The sequence below is a fragment of the Oryzias latipes genome, chromosome 14 (genome assembly GCF_002234675.1).
Source record: "Oryzias latipes chromosome 14, ASM223467v1".
NCBI lineage: Eukaryota > Metazoa > Chordata > Actinopteri > Beloniformes > Adrianichthyidae > Oryzias > Oryzias latipes.
In genome coordinates, this window is record NC_019872.2 from 25,330,866 (window position 1) to 25,349,936 (window position 19,071).

General features: G+C 37.5%; 1 protein-coding gene across 3 annotated transcripts in view; it reads right to left on the bottom strand.

The window, feature by feature from the left end:
• Nucleotides 1-19,071, bottom strand: part of zbtb16 (zinc finger and BTB domain containing 16) — a 164,585-nt gene that overhangs the window by 22,660 nt on the left and 122,854 nt on the right. The window lies entirely within an intron of this gene.

Genomic DNA, 19,071 nt, shown 5'->3' on the forward strand with positions numbered 1-19,071 from the left:
CCCGGCTGGGGAAAACTCTGGGGGAAAGACTGAGTGTTTCCAGCTCAGTTTCTATTTCATCAGTCAATAACACATCTTTGGGGCAAAGTTGACACTAATTTAAAAATCTATGAAGAGCGGCCCGCCTCATGTTCATAACCACAGGAGGAGGAGGAGGGTCCATGACAGCCTATACGCCAAATCAATCACTGTCTTGGTTGTTCAGCACGCCGAAGAGCGCGGATGAAAGGGGAGGTGTCCCAGCAGATGTAGTGGAGAACGTCAAAACGAACCAAGCAGACGAAAGAATAATAATCTCATATTTGCAATGCGGGCGAGGAAATATTATTGACAAATGAAATGAGTTTAGGACTGCTTGTTTAGATTCTGCTGCAGTAAAAAGTTGGCAGGTGCATCTGCAGATGTGGAGAGCTCGAACAGATTTAAGTTGACTTTAGCCCACAACCTACTTAAAGCCACATCTTTGAACTTTTGCACAGCTTAAGGTATAACTGCCGTTTCAAAGCTACGACCAAAGAAATCGCAAAGTCTTTCATGTTGGTTTTTTTCCAGCTGGAAACACCTCTGCATGCGTTAAACCTCTTTCAATCCCTGTTAGAACCACAATGTTCTTGTTTTTTTGTTTTTTTGCAGCATTCCTGTAATTCAAAGATCTGCAGAGCACATTCATAAACCACACACTTGTTCCATCTTCTTAATAAACTTTAAAAGTTTATAAAAGCTATTACTCATGGAGTAAGGCTTTGGTGATTTTTTTCTTTTTGCAAAGCTAAACAGGCTTTACTGATTAAAAGTTTAAAAGATCTTTTTTTCTCAACCTTTGAGTGAAATAATCTAAATTCAAATACATTTTTAGTTAAACGCAATCTTGGTTTTTATTTTTTTTAAATATAATATTTAAATTATCATGAAAAGAAATGCATCAGTAGATTTTAAATTTTATACTTTTATGATTCATTTAAGTACATTATCATATAAAAATTGGGATCCTAAACAACTCTCTAAAACATATCGTCAACCAACATCAAATAAACTAAGGCTCAATACCAAGAATGGAGTATTAGGGGCCACCATAATAAAACAAAAGAAACAAAACAAAAATGGGAATAAAGTTGTTCAATTTTGAAGAAAAAAGTCAGAATCTACTAAAAACAAAGTTGTACATTTATAACAAAAAAACCCAACAGTTTATCTGCATAAAGTTGTACATTTATATTTCAAAAAGTCCTGCTTTTGGAAAACATTACTAGTTAAATTTATGTTGCAGATAATCCAGAGATATCAGATGGACGTCACACTTCTTTCAATGAATTCCAACTGAATCTGACATTTCAATGAAGCGCTTTGAGCCCCAAGGAAAAGCGCAGATAAATTTTTATTATTATTTTATTTTATTTTTTTGTTAAAGTGGAAGTGATTCTTTACAACGTGACCAAGTTTCATCATTAGGATTCTAAACAAGTCACGCTCAGTTTTAATCTGTATTTATGTTATTTTGTGTGTAATTTATCATCGTAACTGGAATTAATTTGAATAAAATCTTTCCCTTTTGTTTTACCTTTGAAGGTACTTACTTACTTACTTACTTAAGTGTTGAGAGGATTTAGGTGAATAAGTTAAAAATTCTCACAAATTTCACTCTTATTTTTTTATTCCGCCTGAGCAAAGTCTGGATTTGTCGATGGAAAATTCCTTTTTTTTTAATTAACTCTGGGCACATTTGACTAAATGTCTTTTTGTTACATTTAGAAAAAACAAACAAAGGAGTCACACACCTCCTAAGTTGGTTGCAAAGAACAATAATAGAAGCTCACATCTGAAAAAGGGACAGAAAGTGTGGGACAACCTCCTAAAAGTGGGTGGAGCTTATTGAGACTTTTTCCAAAAATGGAGAATAAGGTTGAAGCAAAGTTTTTGGAATGCGATAAGTCAGCATACCTTTGACCTCAGGGTTCAAGCAGGAACAGGACATATGAAATGACACACACCCTGGACACACCCACCGACACACAACCACAAAGCAGAGGAACAAAAAGTGGAAACACTATAATCATGACCGCTTTGCAGTTATTGTTTAGCGACATGGGGCTAGTCTACAAAGTATGTGTCTGCAACAGTGAATCAACATAAAAAAAGGGTCTGACAGCTGCTGCATTCATGAAAACAAAATAAAGCAGTAAAACAAAAAGGTCAAAGTGGCAAACAGACTAAACAAAGGAACAAAGACAAGAATAATCACTTCAACCAATGAGCAAATATCAAAATGTCCACGAAATGTCTTTTGTAGCTGTATAATCTTGTTTATAAACAATGTTTTTATAGATACAAACATAAGAACTATGAAAAAAAGTAAAAGTTTATGTTTTATAATTTAAGGCAAAACTCTCAACTTAAAACCCCCTCTAGTGGTTATAGTAGGAATGACATTACATTTTTGTAAAAGAAACAAAAAGGTTTTCAAACTGACCAAATTATGACATTTGTAGTTTAAATTAAGCTTTTATGATTCAAGAAGGTGATCTGGAAAGATGCTGAAGAAACGTATTAACATATACTTGGATTTTCTGCTATCTATGATTGCAGACAAAGCAAAGCTGAGATGATTGTTGTGATTCATTGCCTAAAACATTGGTTTCCTCATGTGGGGTTGAGAGTATTTGGGAAAGAGCAGCTGTTTTCTGAAATGGTCATTGTTCCAGTCGTGTACTCGCTCTGAAGGTCGACGTGTACTTGATTTAACGTGTAAAATACAGTGACTTAAGTCGACAACAATACTCATGACTCATTTTTGCATCTAAAAACAACCAGTAGGGGCTGACATGGCAGTAAAAAAAATGCTTTTTTTTTTTTAGATGAAAAAAAAAGTCGTTATAAAACCAAACCATCAATTAATGAAGGCAATTTAGCAGCAGGAAGACCAGTCCTACTGTCCTTCTCACAGGACTTTTCATGGGCTTGATTTAAGTTTTTCACCATTTATTGACGGAGACGATACCAACACAAAAAAAACAAACAGATCCTGCTGTTTCTAAAATATTAGGTTTTTGTTATTAGACTTTAAATGTAAAATGTTTTAAATATTAATAATGATCATAAAGACTCACAAATACATTTTTTTCCAAGTTGTTGGAAAATGTATTTTTTCTTTGGTCCAAGCTGGGATGTTTATCTACAGTTTAAAAATCATTAGATCCCCTTACTATGGAGTCACCTGACCAACATGCACCCACATTTATTCAGACAAACTAATGGACATTTTTAAAAGGTGGTTAAAGAATGGAGCAGAAAAAGAAATAACGTAGCAGGATTTATATGAGCTGCAGCCATTTTTTTAAAACTAAAATTTCTAAGAATTTTAATTAAAGATCCACTCCAATCATCTTTTGATCAATTTCCAAAGTGTTCCCAGTGGTGTTTGAAAAATGACTGACGTTTTTAACCAGAATGATGCCGTGAAGTAAGCCCACCCCTCTTCCCATCATCAGAAAAAAACCACAAGAACGTAAAAAAAAAATCCAAAACAGGATTTTCATCGCAGTCTGTATTTAAGTTGACATTTCACCTCTTACCCAAGAGGCTTTCTCAATTTAAATTCCTCACAGTCATTGTAAATGAGTCGTTTTTGCACAACGTGAAACAGCTTCTTTGTACTTTTTGCCCTTGTCACATAACTGAGAGGTTACTATTTTAACAGTTAGCTTTTTTTTAATTCAGCGCATCTTCTCTAAGAAGAAGAATAAAACACTGTAAGCAATTAACTTCATGTTGGCACGATTCTTTTCGCCCCTCTCCTTCATAAAATAAGGTGCAAGGCCAAGTAAACTTTAAACTGAACACACACAGAGAGAAGTTTTGATTTGTAAACCGTGGTGTTTTTTTTTCAACAGTTACAGGAACCTTTCTCAAATTAGAAAGATCAGAATCAGAATCACTTTATTGATCCCAATATTGATACTTTATTGATATTAAATGGGAAATTTGTTCGTTACCATAGCAACTGACAGCAGAGGAAAAAAAGAATAAGAATAATATAAAAACAAGAACAAAAAAATGTAGCATAAATGCAAACAACAAAGTGGTATAATTTAAAAAGCTATTTACAGAACAGTGCAGATGTGCTAAAGAAATGTGAAAAAATAACAAATAAAATCCTTGGAATAATAACAGATCAAATGAAAGTCCTTTTATTTGTTAAAATTTGGTTGCGCCTGTATGAAGAACAGTGGTGAAAGTGTGAAGAAGATCAGGTAGAAAATTAGGCACAGTATAAAGTCGGTAAGGGAATAATTGCGTGTTGGAGGACAGTGAGTAAAGGTGCTGTCAGCTCTTGATAGATAAAGACAGCAGTTGAGAGATAAAAAAAGGAAGGGAAGGTGGGAGAAAAGTAGTTGAACCAGGAGGTCTATTACAGTGTAAAATTGAGTCAGTCCAAAGTGACACCTGAAAGGAGGAGCTGGATGAGCCGCTGGAGCTGCTGTGGGTTCTTAGTCTCAGTCCTGTTTGGCTGTTTTGAAATAATTTACCTCCTCTAACCAGCCTCCCCACTTCCTGTGCCATCTATTTATAAAAGCTCGGGCAGTTTGTGGCCGTTTTTTGTGCGAAGCTGCCGCAGTGCCGGCAGTATCTTAATGGTCCGAGAGTGGCTGTGCTGCTGTTATTTAAGTGGGGGGATAGACACAGGCTGGTAATAGAGAGGAATACTCCCCAATGGGAGGTGACAGAGGCCGGATGGGCGAGGAGCAAAGAAATGGTTTCAGGGTGCAGGCTGGACACAGATTTCAAAGTGCAGCAGGTTAACCACCCACACATCTAATCTAATAAACCTTAATACCTTGGTTAGTATCTTATAAAACGGGAGGCAGCTCTTGCCTATTTCTATCAGGGGGGAGAGGGATTGAACAATAAACCCTTACTATTCAAATATTCCCAGTTTTAGTAATTAAATGTTATTTTCACTTGTTCTGTACTAAAAAGATTTTTTTGCGTAGGTTAGAAAAAAAAAAGTCAAAATGTAATCGAATTGTGCTGCTTCAGAACTTGAACCAAAACCTAGATTAAACAGATTAAACGCAGATGTTCTTATTCCATACTTTACATACTGTAATCTTCAACAGCCAAGTTAGTTTCTGCTCTTAACGCTATACAGGCGTCCCCCATTTATTGCAGGAGTTATGTTAAAAAAATGACCTGCAGTAGGTGAAATCCATGAAGTAGGATTCTGAGGCTTTAAGATGCCTTACTACATACTTTATGCACTTTTATCAGACAGACAGTATCAGCTTTACACTTTTCTCTAAACGCTCTCAAAGTTCAAACCCTCTTAAAAAAATAAGTTCAGTTTTAAAAAATGAAATTGAAGATCTGCTTGCAATTCAAGATTTTTACAAACAGAGGAGATTGATTGACATGGTCAACAGCCAATCAGGAAGCAGAACACAATGTGCTTTAAAAAAAAACAGCATTCAAAAATGCAATGAAAAAAATCTGCAAGAATGTGATAAACTGCGATATAGGGAAGGAGGACTGTATAATCATTTTTATAAACTTATTTCTGATCCTAGATTTCCTTAAAAAAACCTACTGTAGATGACTTGGTCCAAGTTTACTGTGCTGTAGTTACTCATTATTCCATTAGAGGCAGTAGAAGGACTTTTCCTGCACATTTCAAAATCGCTACTTCCATGAAATCTCAAAAAAGAAAAAAATTGGCGGTAAAAGTTGACCAAATTTGCTGAAATGGAAACCACATAGATATGACGATTTTACAAAGACTATTTATGAATCCACTATTTATGGACTATTTATGAAGGAAACTAGGTTGATTTATAAAAAAAAAAATGTTAAACATTTTCTCAAGTGAGAAATTGTTCAAACACAATGCATTGTGGTCTATATTAGCCAAACTATTAAGGATCGACAGTGTCTAGTTTTTTGCAGAGACTTCTGGGCAGGAACGGAGCTACAGGGTTTGGGGTGGGGGGCAGCAAAAAGCCTTGCCCTCCAATTTCTGACCTATAAATAGTAAAATTACTGACAAAGATGAAGATGCCTCTTAACAAAAGCAACATTTTTAAATTAACCCTTGTGCTATCCTAGGCACTGTAACATTGGGAGTTGGGTCATCTAGACCCACTAGACAGTGCTCTGAACCTTTTTTCTTCAGTGATTTGTGAACCTCAATGGTGTCCATGGATTACATGAAATCTTTCCACCTTTACCCACCTTTGTCATAGTAGGGATAACACGTCAATGTAAGGGTGGGGTCATCTATGATAGCACAAGAGTAAAATTAAGACAATAATTATAATAAAACTGTTTGAAATACATACTTTTAATGGCCTTCCACTCTGGTGTTTTGCCACCCTTCCAAAGTCTTCTCCCCCTCTCCCCCCCATACAAAATATTCTAGCTCCACCTATGCTTCTGGGTAATGTTGACGTCTCTGAATTTTGGAATTGCAGATTCAGAGACCCTGAAAAATGGCGAATGCCCTATATAGCGCTTTGAGTAGTGAGGGAATTCTGACACAAATTTACACTATGTTAAAAATATGCGTTTCCGATGTGAGACTGGGGTTAAATAGGGTGTTTTTTTCCCCTGAACAGTCATGTAAATATTCTATCAATCCAATTTCTTAACCTGCTCTATCCCTTTTGGGGTCACGGAGATGCTGGAGCCTATCCTGGCTACTGTTGGGCGAAGGCGGGGTACACCCTGGACAGGTCGCCAGTCTGTTGCTGGACATCATGACAATACTTTTGCATCTCAAACTAACATAGTTGTGCGCAAAACTTACCAAGTCACCTAACGTATCACAGTTGACACCATCTACATCACTTTTAAAAAAAGGGTTTAAAAAAACATCTTAATTCTAAAAAGAAATCGCATTTTCTGTCAATCATTTGATGTAGTGTGTTTCACAGGGTTATAGCTTTTTAACAAAATGCTTCTTGAAATCCACCCTGAACCTTAGAGTTTCTGGGACGGGTGCAGTCGAGGCAGTTAAATGCGTCCTGCCCGTGTCGTGCAATGCAGCGTGCTGAACAGAAGACCTGCCAGATTTAATGAGGCACAGAGCAGCAGGACCTCTGCACAAGGTGTTCAATCACAGGCCATTACCGACAGGCTTCAACCACTTTTACTGCTTGCTCTTGTCAATAGCAATCTATAAGGAGGAAAAGTTTATCTGTGGTGAGGCCTGCACGTGTAGGCATCTACATTAACGGTGGGTGCTAAGGTGACGTTTCAAGAGAACCAAAAGGTGTGTGGACTTGTTGAGCTTATGGTATCTTTGTGAGCCGCAGGCATCAAGTGTCTCTCAGAAACTCCGACTTATGACCTTCATCTAGTCTCAACAAGAGAGTTAATGTTGAAAAAGTTGCTTGAAAACAGCAACTGAAAACAAAGAAAAACAAAAACAAAAAGAGTCCTTCAACAACAGGGTTAATCTCTACAGACCTTCATAAAACACATTATTAAATTGCACAACGTATTATTTCCAGCTTTAAAAAAAAACAACAACATCTTAGAAATGTTGACAACAAACTAACAAGGACGTTTTATTTGAGTCAAAACAGCCATCGAGGGGAATAGACACTCGAAGAGATGCCTCTTAGGAGGATTGGCTTTGTTGGATTTCTCACATTTTTAGCTCGGATGAGGAAGAAATTTCTCTTCAGCAGCCAAAATACTGTAAAAGATGAGCGATAGAAAAATGAACAGCATTTAAGACTGTTTTTTTTTTGTGGCACATTTTCAATTATGTCGTCCTCACAAATCCTCTACGAGTCCTTGGTCAAAGGTTTTTTATTAAAATAAAAAACATTCATTTTTATTGAAGGAACCAAAAGAAAATCTGACACTTTGCGTTTAAGCTGACCACTTCTCTTAAGAGACATTCCCATCCTCTTATCTTATATTTACTCTTGTTAAAGTCTCTTTTGCAGAGCTCCAATCTGTGTTTAAAGCAGCTAAATCACTGTAACCCAATGCAGCTATAGCAAATTTGAATGCAAGACTAAGCGGATTGTCTTTTTGCCTACTTACAAAGAGTTATTGAAACAGAAATCGCCCTTGGCGTGCGTCCCATTTAAGAGGAACGACCAGCACGACTGATCCGGAAAAGTTACGATCATTAAGCTGCTCATTAACACAAATGTCAGTGATTCTGTTTGTCTTCTTGCCGATGGTCTTTGCTGCACATCGGAGTGTCACCGGCACCCCAGCCGACCTGAAGCCTACACTCTGGCAGCTACCAACTGACATCCAACTGCCAGTCACCACAAACACCCGTCATAACAATCGGCGCAGCGAGGGATGGAGCCGAGGTTGACGCTCCTGCTGCTCTTTAGCTCCATCAAGTGTTTGTTGCTACTCTCATCTGCAATCAGGCTTCACCACACGTCCGTTTAAAACCCCTTTGAAAAGGTCATTTTTGCTGCAGCCTCGATGGGGCGTCGCCAGAGACGTGGTATTGTCATGAAAAGAGAAAATGAATGCTTTCTAGAATTACCACCATCAGAAAAAAGGTCTTTATGTTGGAATTTGTCCTTAATATCTCCCCATGGAGGCATTCTGCCTCGGCATATTGAGGGACAACTATAGACAACTCCTAGACTTTCAGACAAAAGCAATCCTGAAGGTCCAAGAAATGTATCAGATTCAATATTCCCAAAACCTTCACCATCTTCAGCCATAATGCCATCCATCTCCAGCACCTGCTGAATCCCTTTTGGAGTCACAGGGTTGCTGTGGCCTATAGGAGCTACTATTGGGCAAAAGCGGGGTACACCATTGTTGCCAGTCTGTTGCAGGGCCACACTCACACGCACAATTTAGAGACAATAGTCCACCTATGAAGCATGTTTTTTAACTGTTGGATTTAATCCAAGCCTCCACAAGAACATGCAAACTCCACACAGAAAGGTCCCAGCTGGGATTCAAACCAGGCCTTTTTTGCTGTGAGACGAGAGCGCTAACCACTACGCTGCCGTGCAGCATTATTCAAACTTTCATTATGAGCATCTATCTTTTTGCTCAGACAAAGACTTCACCGGGCCGTAGTTGATACTTAATACAGAAGCTAACTGTGCTGTTAATGTGTGTGATCTTAAAACACAGCTTAATTATAAATCTAAACTCTACGCATGAAAACTTTCTATAAAATAAACTCTTTTTTTGTTTTTATCATATATTATTATTACACAACAAAAAGTTTACCTGTCAAAATAATTACATTAAAAAAAACAACTGTCACCACAGTTTTCATTTATTATTGCTATTATTTAAATGCAAAGTAAGAAGTCTTAAATCTAGAATTTCTTTGTCAACAGCTTAGTTTATGTTTCCTCATAACACAACAGAATAACAAAAAGCTGCTTTGACTTTGAAAATGTTTCCAAAATCATTGGAAAGTGGCCAACAATTTGCACTCCAGCGTGTTGATAAAATGTGCTCTATTAATAAAGTAATTAATTGATTGAATGATTGATTGAATTGTGGATGGTTTGGCATCATTTTTATCCAGAACATGGCTGTTTTTCTTTTTTTTTTTCATACCCATAGGTGCACCTTCAGACAACATCCAAAATGAAAATTAAATGCCATTATTTTAAAGTTTCGTTTATCCTTAAGTTGACTGCAGTAAAGCTCAGAGCAGAAGACTTCTGCCTGTCAATACAGAAGCAAAAATGTAAAAAAAAAAGAAAGATGCTCCTGTTGAAGCAGCTAAATGACACCCATTGCATCTGGATTTCATCACTCTGCAGATCGAGGCTTAGTCAAATTTTTCTACTTAGTCTGTTCCAAGCTTTTAAAAGTTATAATTTGGCAATAAAACACTGTGCATAATAGGGATGAAGTCTGGAAAACTTTAAATCTTTTAAAGAGTGAAATTTTCTGATATGTTTTTTTCTGAATTTAAGCTTCTACTGACAAACTTTCTTGCATCACTTTTGATGCCGTTTTTCTTCCCTCGACTCCTGCAGTTCGAGACACCATGCATGACACGCGCTTTGTCAGAAGAATAGGTTTCAAGAGTTGCTGTATTTAAGAATTCTATTCATCACCTGCAGTTTAATGCCATGTTCATCATGCAGAGCCTCCCATTCACAGCATCCTGTTATCCAGCTGTGCACAGCCTTCCCTTAACACTGTCTTCTAATCTCACCAGATCAGTCTGGCTCCTCTGTGAGCCTCTGTTTGTGTATAAGAGTAAAGAAAATAAGATGGAATGTTTGTGCTACAGCTAATTCATTTAAAACACCTCCACTGAAGCATTTATTGATCAAACTGAAGCAGGGAGGAATGAAAATGAGGCATTGGTAACAATGAAGGAGTTTTAAAAGTAGAGAAAACTACTGCATCGAGCAACAAAAGCAAAGAACATTCGCTTTTAGGCAGGGCATGATTTAATTTAATCCCCGTTAACACTAAACGTTAGCTTGAAGAAGCTGCACTGCAGCTGCAATTTTTCGTGATTTGCAAAACTTTAATTAAACGTTTAACTAAAATGAACATATCTTATTGATATTTCAAATTACCCTAATGCTTAGTAAGCTAAAACAAATCAGTATTGAGGTAATAATGCAGAAATAGATCAAATGAAAAGAAATCTCTTAAAAAAAAAGGGGGGGGAGAGAAAAAACTCAATACTGCTCTGCTGTGTTTTGCTTTTGTGATGTTTTATTTTCCGTCGCTGCCTCCCAGTTACATCAGGCAGAGATAATTCACATCGGGCCCGCAGCAGCGCTGACATTGTAAGATGAACTGCTCCCCGCTAGATTAATGCCACCAGATGCCAGGCGAGATGCCATATTAATTACCCAGAGATAATGTCAGCACAACCATATGGCAGCTCAACTGGCCATTTAGTTGACAGGGAGAGGTCTTTATAGCCGTGCAAATTTCCTCATCTGCACAGCAGCCCGGCCTAGCCGAATCCTCTCCTATACTGTACTGTGACAGCTAGAGATCTTTATTGCTGTTTGCAAATTATTACTCAAGCTGTGGCATTAACCAGTGTGGAAACATTCCTCCGATTTTTTGGAAATGCCATTCGTCATTAATGTTTGGAAGGAAAAAAAAAAGACCAAATCACGTGATTTATTTTTTTTTCTAATCAGTTTCTTTCATCAGCACAAATTCACGTCCTCTCTGTTTATTAATGCTTTCTGAAGCAGTTGTTATGTATGAACGTGCTTCTGTTCAAACGCATCATTGATCCCTTTTTAGAGTTGTTTACAGAAGACAAAGTAAAAAAAAAAAAAAATAATTAGCAGCGGCCTAATTTTAAAGATTTACATTTTCACCTGAACAAATAAGCTAAAAGAATGGAAAAGCCCCCGTGGCACTGAAACAGAACGTGCATAAAATCAGCTCTCCAGAAGCTCAGCTCTTTGTTTTTTTTTAGATGTTAAACACAGATCTCTCCCACCTTTAAGCTTGCAGCAGATCTAAATCCTAAAATGTCAGTAGAATTTATTCATCTCTGTTTGTTTTCTTTCTTAGCGCCGAGCCGACTGTGAAGATCATCAAAGATGCAAGCTGGGAAGAGAGGAACGGCCACAAAGCCCTTTATCATGATTTACAGTCTCACAGCCAGACCCTCGTTGTTCTGGACTCGAGGACCCTTTTTAAAGATGGACCACGCTTGGCATCTAATCCAGCTGGCCCCTGCCACCACCACCGCCACCACCACCACAGGAGCACCAACCTACCCCACCCTCCAATCCCCACAAATCCGATTTAATCAGACAACTTGTGCAATGTGGCTTGGAGTAAGAAAAAGGATAATTAGTAAACAGAGGAGCAACTCGCCAGGCTTCATTGGCATTCGCACCGGGTTACTGTGTTGCATTTAAAATGCAGTCTGATGAAGTCTACAGAATCAAACCATTTGTTACTCCTATTGAGCAGGCTTCAGGCTACTGGCAATTAAATTGGAATTAGCGCTGGGGAATGAGATACGGCAGATTCATACCAAGGAGATGAGGAAGGGAGGGAAAAGGAAACAGAGAGAAAGCTGTGTCTGGACCTCGATCTGTTTGACAGTGGGTCAAATCTGGAAAGACTTGGGTTTTGTCTGCGTTTATCCGCTGCACGACTCCAGTTATCATCTTCATAACTGCTGTCCACTTTAATTTGTCGGTTTGGAAACTAGAATTATTTCTAAAATCAATCATTAGAGACTCTGCACAATTAAAACTGCTTTGAATTTCCACTTTGGACCATCAATGTAAAAAAAAAAAGAAAAAAAAAGTGAACAAATGGGCAGTAATTATCCAATTATATGAGGAAAAAAAAGAAGTGACAACAAAGATTCCAATAGCTCTCCCACAGTTGACTGGGTGCTGTTGAGCTGGGCACCAACAGAGCGCTGGTCCACCGGCAGAGGAAGTGAAGTGAAGAAGGAACAGATAAATGGAGTGGAAATGGGAGAGGACAGCTCCTGAGCTACAGCTGGCCTGCGTAACTCAGCCAGCCTGACCGTGACAACTGGCTCGCTTTTCTTCAGCTGCTCTGACAGCGGTCCGTTTTCAGCGGAGAGAGGCTGTGGCTGATGCGGCTGGTAAATGGCCAGCAGGAGCCATTTAGGATGGAAGAGGTGACAATATGAACCGTACAGTAGCTGAGTCTGATAAAGAAGCAGCATACTGGAAGGCTAAATTATGAAAGAATAGTTTGCTATGTTGTTTTTGTTAAACCAGGTTTCACCGAATGATAAAAACAGCCTGTAAGGGTCAGACTGACCCGCTGCCAAGCTTTGGGGGAAAAAAGGGCTTTCAAAATAAAATATATTTTAAAAGCTTGGCCTTCATCAAGAACGTTCAATTTTAAAGCACAATTTTTTAGACGCTCAAGTTCATATCTGTAAAGGTTTTTCTGAGGGGCATATTGTCGTAGTTAAAGACCCTCCCCAATAAAAATGCTGCTTCTTTTGTTCATCTTTCAGGCAATTGTTTTCACTTAATTTGATATGCATGAATTCTGGAATTTAATAGTTAAGTTTGACCTCTTTTCCATCTATATCATCATTTTTCAAGATGAAATATCATTTTGGAGGAAAATTTAGATAAATCCATGATAAATTAATTTTTAAACTAAAATGAATCAAGTAAGTGGATTGCCAGTAATATCTAGCACTACTGGCAAGCAAAAGGAGTTTTACATTGAAAAAAGCACAGAAAAAAGTATTTTAAAACAGTAAAGAATCATTTTTAAAAAAAGAGACAAATGCAGTGAGAGGACTCTGAGCTGCACTGAGCTAAAATAATAGTTTTTAGTCTGAACTTGAACATTTTTGGAGTAAAAGATGATCACTGGATGTTCCAGATTTTCCTGCATGAATCTAAAAAAATCTGCATCTGAAGTCTTGACACTGAAAACCAGTAGACCTCTGATTTTAAGCATTTTAAAGTTGGACTACGTTTTCCACCTCCGCCCTTCATCGTCATGTATTGTTTGATCCGTTGGAGCTACAACAGCCTCTTTCTGACAGAGTTCACGATTTAGATGATGCATCAACAGCTTCCTCAGGCTAATTGAGAGGAGACGGTACAAAAGGATAAAGTTACATCAAAAATGACACGAAGTACACAGAAAAATTAAACCAGAATCTGTTACTATAATGATGCAGACTATTATAGAATCTGTAGAAGCTCATTTATAGGTCTACGGCTAAGAAAACTTGCCTCTGCAGTATCAGTTCTGGCATGCAGCAAGCATCACGTTTTGAGAAATTAAGAAGCTTTTTAATGTCTTCTCGGCAACTTACACATTTATTGTTGCTGGTCAATTGAGCATTAGTGACTCTACCAAATTGAAATGCTGGACATTATTTTCATCGCAGCTCCTTTGTAATAAAAAAAAAACAACAACACTAAGCAGAATGTGCTATTAGAAGTAGACAAAAAAAAAAATTGGTCAGCGAGGCGATCATTATCATAGTTAAGTGTGCGCCTCCTTGTGTGTTTGTGGCTACGTAAATGCACATATGCACTCAAATGCTTCATTCTCAAGGTTAAATACAAAGATGTTGTTCAAGCGAAGTCCATTACTGCACCAAACCAATGAAAATAAATGACAGCTTTCAGTGGGAGGTTCGAGTATCCCACAGAGAAATTTGCGCAGCTCGGTCATTTGTATGCCGGCTTTTCTCCACACAGAATGCTCAATTGCGTGTTTACAGATGAAGCACCACATTTGAGTGCAGTCTTATTTTTCTCTTTAACAGGAAATAGAGACATTTTCACTCTAAATATATCAGTGAACCTGTTGGTTGATGTTAATCCCCGTCACTAAGACGGATGATGGCAACGAAATCAGGTCCCTCCTTCTTTAGCAAAACTTCACATGTGCCATAAACGAACAGCAACATGTCTGTTGTTTATTTTTAAAGAAAATTTTAGGGTCTCAATCTAAGCAAAATATGTTAAAATTTAAATTAAAGGGCATGGTCTTTGACAGCTGGGAGACATTTCTAGTTGCACTGTTCTAGATAACAGAAAAGAACTATGTTCCCTTAGAAATAGTCCTGATCACTTGAATAGAACAAAAAGGAAAGTATATCTCAGAAATCAAATCAATCCTTGCTTTACCAGTCTATTCTGATGATTGCATAAAGGATCTATTGGGACCGTACTGCCGCATGAAAAAGCCTTCTGAAGCTCTGCTACTGAGGAAATGTTTGCATCTCCATGTTTGAACTCAACGTCATGCGCTGCAGAGAAATCTGGGGCAGATCAGACAACTCCCTGACTGCATGATGGATAAGGATATAAATATCTGACGTTCTCAAACTTTTCCCACAATTCACTCTATGCGAGACAACAAGTGAAACAAAGACGAAGATCAGAGATGCGCTGAAAAAGTTTGGACCCCCCCCCCCCCCCCCCCCATCTGCTTGAGTTCCAGTGTTTACCATGCAAAGGTTTTTTTCATGTATAGTTACTCAAAAGAAGGCACGAGAATGTGTAGATTTTTAACCAAATATGGGGGAAATTCAATACAAAGATATATTTGCAATTCAAAAACAAAGATTTGTGCAGATTTTTCCAACTAAACAACTTCATGAAAATGACTTAATTTTATGATTGTAGTTCAGGGGTGCCCACAGTTTTCCTGCATTGGAGCTACTTCTGAAAACAATGAGCTCCAAAAGATCTAATAATATATATTTAACAATTTACATATATGTAAAATCAAAATTCAAAATGTTCATATTTATGAACCTAAATACACAAACTTATTATGAAAAGTAGATTTTAAAGGGAATCAGACCATTATTTTTTTATTAAATTGATAAACCTAGATGAATATATGACAGTAGAACATGATAGAAAAAAAAAGTCACTTGTGTTTGGCATGCCGACACCAGAAATCTTTAGTGTGCATCCTGTTCGAGGTTCTTTTTGAGTGACTGTTGAAATAAATAAGGCATGTTGCAGCTATAGATCCATGGTTAGGAGTCTGACGCTGAACACCTTTCTGAGGTTTAGGAGGAAGAAAAACTGCAAGCGGAGCGCGGCGCCCATTTTGATGGGAACATGCATGTCTGGGGAGGGGGCTCTATTTTAACTTTCGTACTCATTTTTATATTATTTATCTTGTTTTTTCTTAATGTAAAGCACTTTGTGTTATGTTTTTATAGTAAAACTGCTAAATAAATAAAGTTTAATTTGACTTGATGTGCAGGGAGGATGTTTTATTGGCTTCTCTGCAAGTCAATCAAGTAACACACTTTACAGCAAGTTTGCTGATTGGCTCACAGCAATTTTTAATTTCCTTTATCATCATCAACGTATTGGGCACTACTGATTTGGCATACTTATGGACTTAATGTGAGGCAAGAGAAAAAAAAAGGATAGCATAGATAAGAAACAGATTTTCGTTTTGAATATTTTTTTTTTTTACTGTCCTACTTTTCAAGCTTTTTCTGCAGTATCCTTACGTTTTCCATTACCTAAAATAAACTATGATTTTACATTTTTAGTTTTGGTTAGCCACAAAAACTACAAATATTCTACAGTTTGATGTCTTATTCTAAAGTAAAATGTTCTCCTAGTAAGAAAACACTTATTTTCTATTATTTTTCCACCAGTTAATCACTTTTTTTCTTTTAATCTTCAATGATTTCAATAGGTTTTTACAGATTTGAGGACTTGTCAAACGTCAGTAGTCTGAATTCTCTGGTGAGTTTTCCAATCAGATCAGCTGTTTATAATGACAAAAAGGAACAAACCCTCCATTTGTGTAGTTTTTATTCAAGATTGAACATAAAAGTTTCAAAAAGCTTTTAGCATTGAAATTTTTGGTTTAAAACAAACCAAACAACGACACATAATTGCAATCCCCCGTGGGAAAAAATAATCCTTGGAATTTTGTATATTTAGTGGAACTTTGCCTGTTTTCTTAAATGATTTTGACTTTGTCTTTGCTTAGTTTTTGAATTAATAGATATTGATTTTGTCTCTACATTTTGTTGGTTTACTCACTTTTTTGTGATTTTTAGGTAAAAAAAATGTCAAAACTGTCACAGTTTCAGGTTCAATGTGGACTTAACGTGTAAGATAATGACAAATACACTGTTTCTGCCTAAAACAAGGAAGCTGGCGTTGTACTAAAAAGATGGATATCAAGCAAAAAACTGTATATTAGAGCAAATTGTAAAGTAGCAAAAAAAAACTAATAAAAAAAAACGGTCAAAAACGCTGCTAAGCGTTGAAGCTGCATCCAACAAAAGAAAGTGTTTATTTGGTTTTTACCGAATTTATGAAACTATCTGAAGGAAGGAAAAAAAAAACTCCACCGTGTCAAGCACCACCCCACCCAACCCCTTCACCTTTACCCCACGTCCTGCATTGGAATCTTTCCTCGCCTTCCCTGGACGTATTCTTCTCTCCGGCCATCTGGACAGTGGAGGCAGACAATGTAAAAAGGGAAAAGGGGGCTGGCTGATGGGGTTGCAAACCCACATTAGTCACAGGCTCTTAGGCCCTCCGACCCATGCTCACAAATACATACACACCAAGAGCCAAATGACCCCGCTCCCCCTCACTGGGGCTGCTGACATCGCCTTTCCTGCTGGACAAAAGGCTTTTAGCACCTCACTCTACTGTCCCTAACCTCCTCATACACACACACACATTCAGCACCCATCATCCTTTGCAACACAGACAGGATGGGATGTATGTTTTGTTTTCTCAGATGGCTTTAGAAGAAGGGAAAGGAAGGGAGAGGTGGACAGAAAGGAGGCTGTGGGCAACTTAAACAGCAAATTATACGTGAACGCACAGGAAAAAAGCGGGCAAATCGCTGCTGAATTATAAAGGTGTTAGGTACAATGGGCATGGGATGCTTCTGGGCCGGCTGAATGCAGCGAACATGCGCCTTTTGTCAGGAGCAGTAGAGGATGGCTCCTGAGTGGAGGGCTGACAGAAAAGTCGCGGCGCACTACAAGTCTCCTTTGTTGTAGAGGTGTGCATTTAAAATACATACATGGGCTTTTCTTCCTCTGCAGACGAAACACAAGAAGAAAAAAAAAACAGAACGGTGAACTTCTTGTACTGCAAAACAGACACCAGCATCCCACAATGACAACAGCGGGGCCGTGACATCACACAGTCATTCTCAGCCTTCACTGGCAGCTTCACAATGAAATACACAGCAAAATAATGGACTGAGAAAGAAACAAGACAAGAAATGATTTCCATGAGATCAAGAAGCTAACTGAGTAAAGATGTGGAGCACATGAGCACAAATAAGCAAGGAGTGTAAAATAAACCTCACCAAACAGGCAACAAGCTGAATAAAAATGTTTCAAGAATTCAGAAAACAGAGGAATAATGTCAATTAAATCAAATCATAAATGGCAAACTTGTAAAAAAATCAAATTTGTTTTTAATAAAAAATGAAAACAGCAAGGTTTTGACACATTGAAATGACAATTTCCTTTAATTTAATTATTTTTAAAATGCATTTATAACCAAAGAATGTGTATTAAGTAGAGCAAATAAATTTAAAACCACAAATGCTGCATATTTGTAACAATTTACGGTTTTAGTTCAGAATAGATTTTGGCTTTATTACTAGTTTTCTTCTAATTAAAATCTTTAAAAAAATTTAAAAATAAAAGAAAAAAAGTAAATTTATATAAACTTTCATATTTTAGGGTTTTCTGATGTCTTTTCTCATTCATTTTCAAAGTTTTACTTTCAGACCTATTAAGAAATAAATCAACAAAACTAAGCCTATACAAATTATATTTAAAACAAAATCATAACATTTTTTTTAACGTTTTTTTATTTTTTCAAATTTAAATGAACCACGTATATCAAAAATGCTGTTTATGTAAAATATATTTACTAATTTAAACAAGAGTTTTATTTATTTTGTGTCATTTTTAGCAATAATCTGCACATGTGGATATTTTTGTTTGTGATTTTTTTTTTCCATGGGTCTTATTTTGTTAATTAAAGAATATTTAAGCTTAAATTTAGATTATAGGTGGCTTTGCTGGCTCCTCCTAGAGAGTAAATCTCAAAAGTGCCCTGAAAGAAGCGTGCATTTGTTCAACCTGTGTGTCCATTTCCATCAAGCAACAGATTTACATTAGCTTAAAGAGCAGTTAAAGCCATTTCCCAAACAAGCAGTGAATGAATGCAATGAAGGCGAGTTCAGGCAGCCGTGACCTTGGAGCCAAACTGCAAGCGGCCGCCTTGACTTGGCTGCTCGGAAGAAAAAGCCTTTATTTATAGATCATCTGCGTGTCGATCAAACTCCATCGAGGGGAAAACAGCAACCGTCAGAGAGGAGGAGGAGAAAGAGGGAGCGTGTACAAGTGTGTGTGCGTGTCAGTTGCTGTGAGGGTTGCTTTTTGAAGAACTAATAAAGTGGTGTGCCTCAATCTCACTTAATTCCATTTAAAGGAAATTGATTTTGAGGTTGGGGGTAGGGTGGGTGGTGTTGGTCGGTGGTGGGGTGGATGTGTGTGCGTGGGGGGGGGTTGGATGGGTTTGTTTTCTGCTTCCATTTCAGTAGTGATGAATTCTTAGCCCTCTTTCATTTCATTCA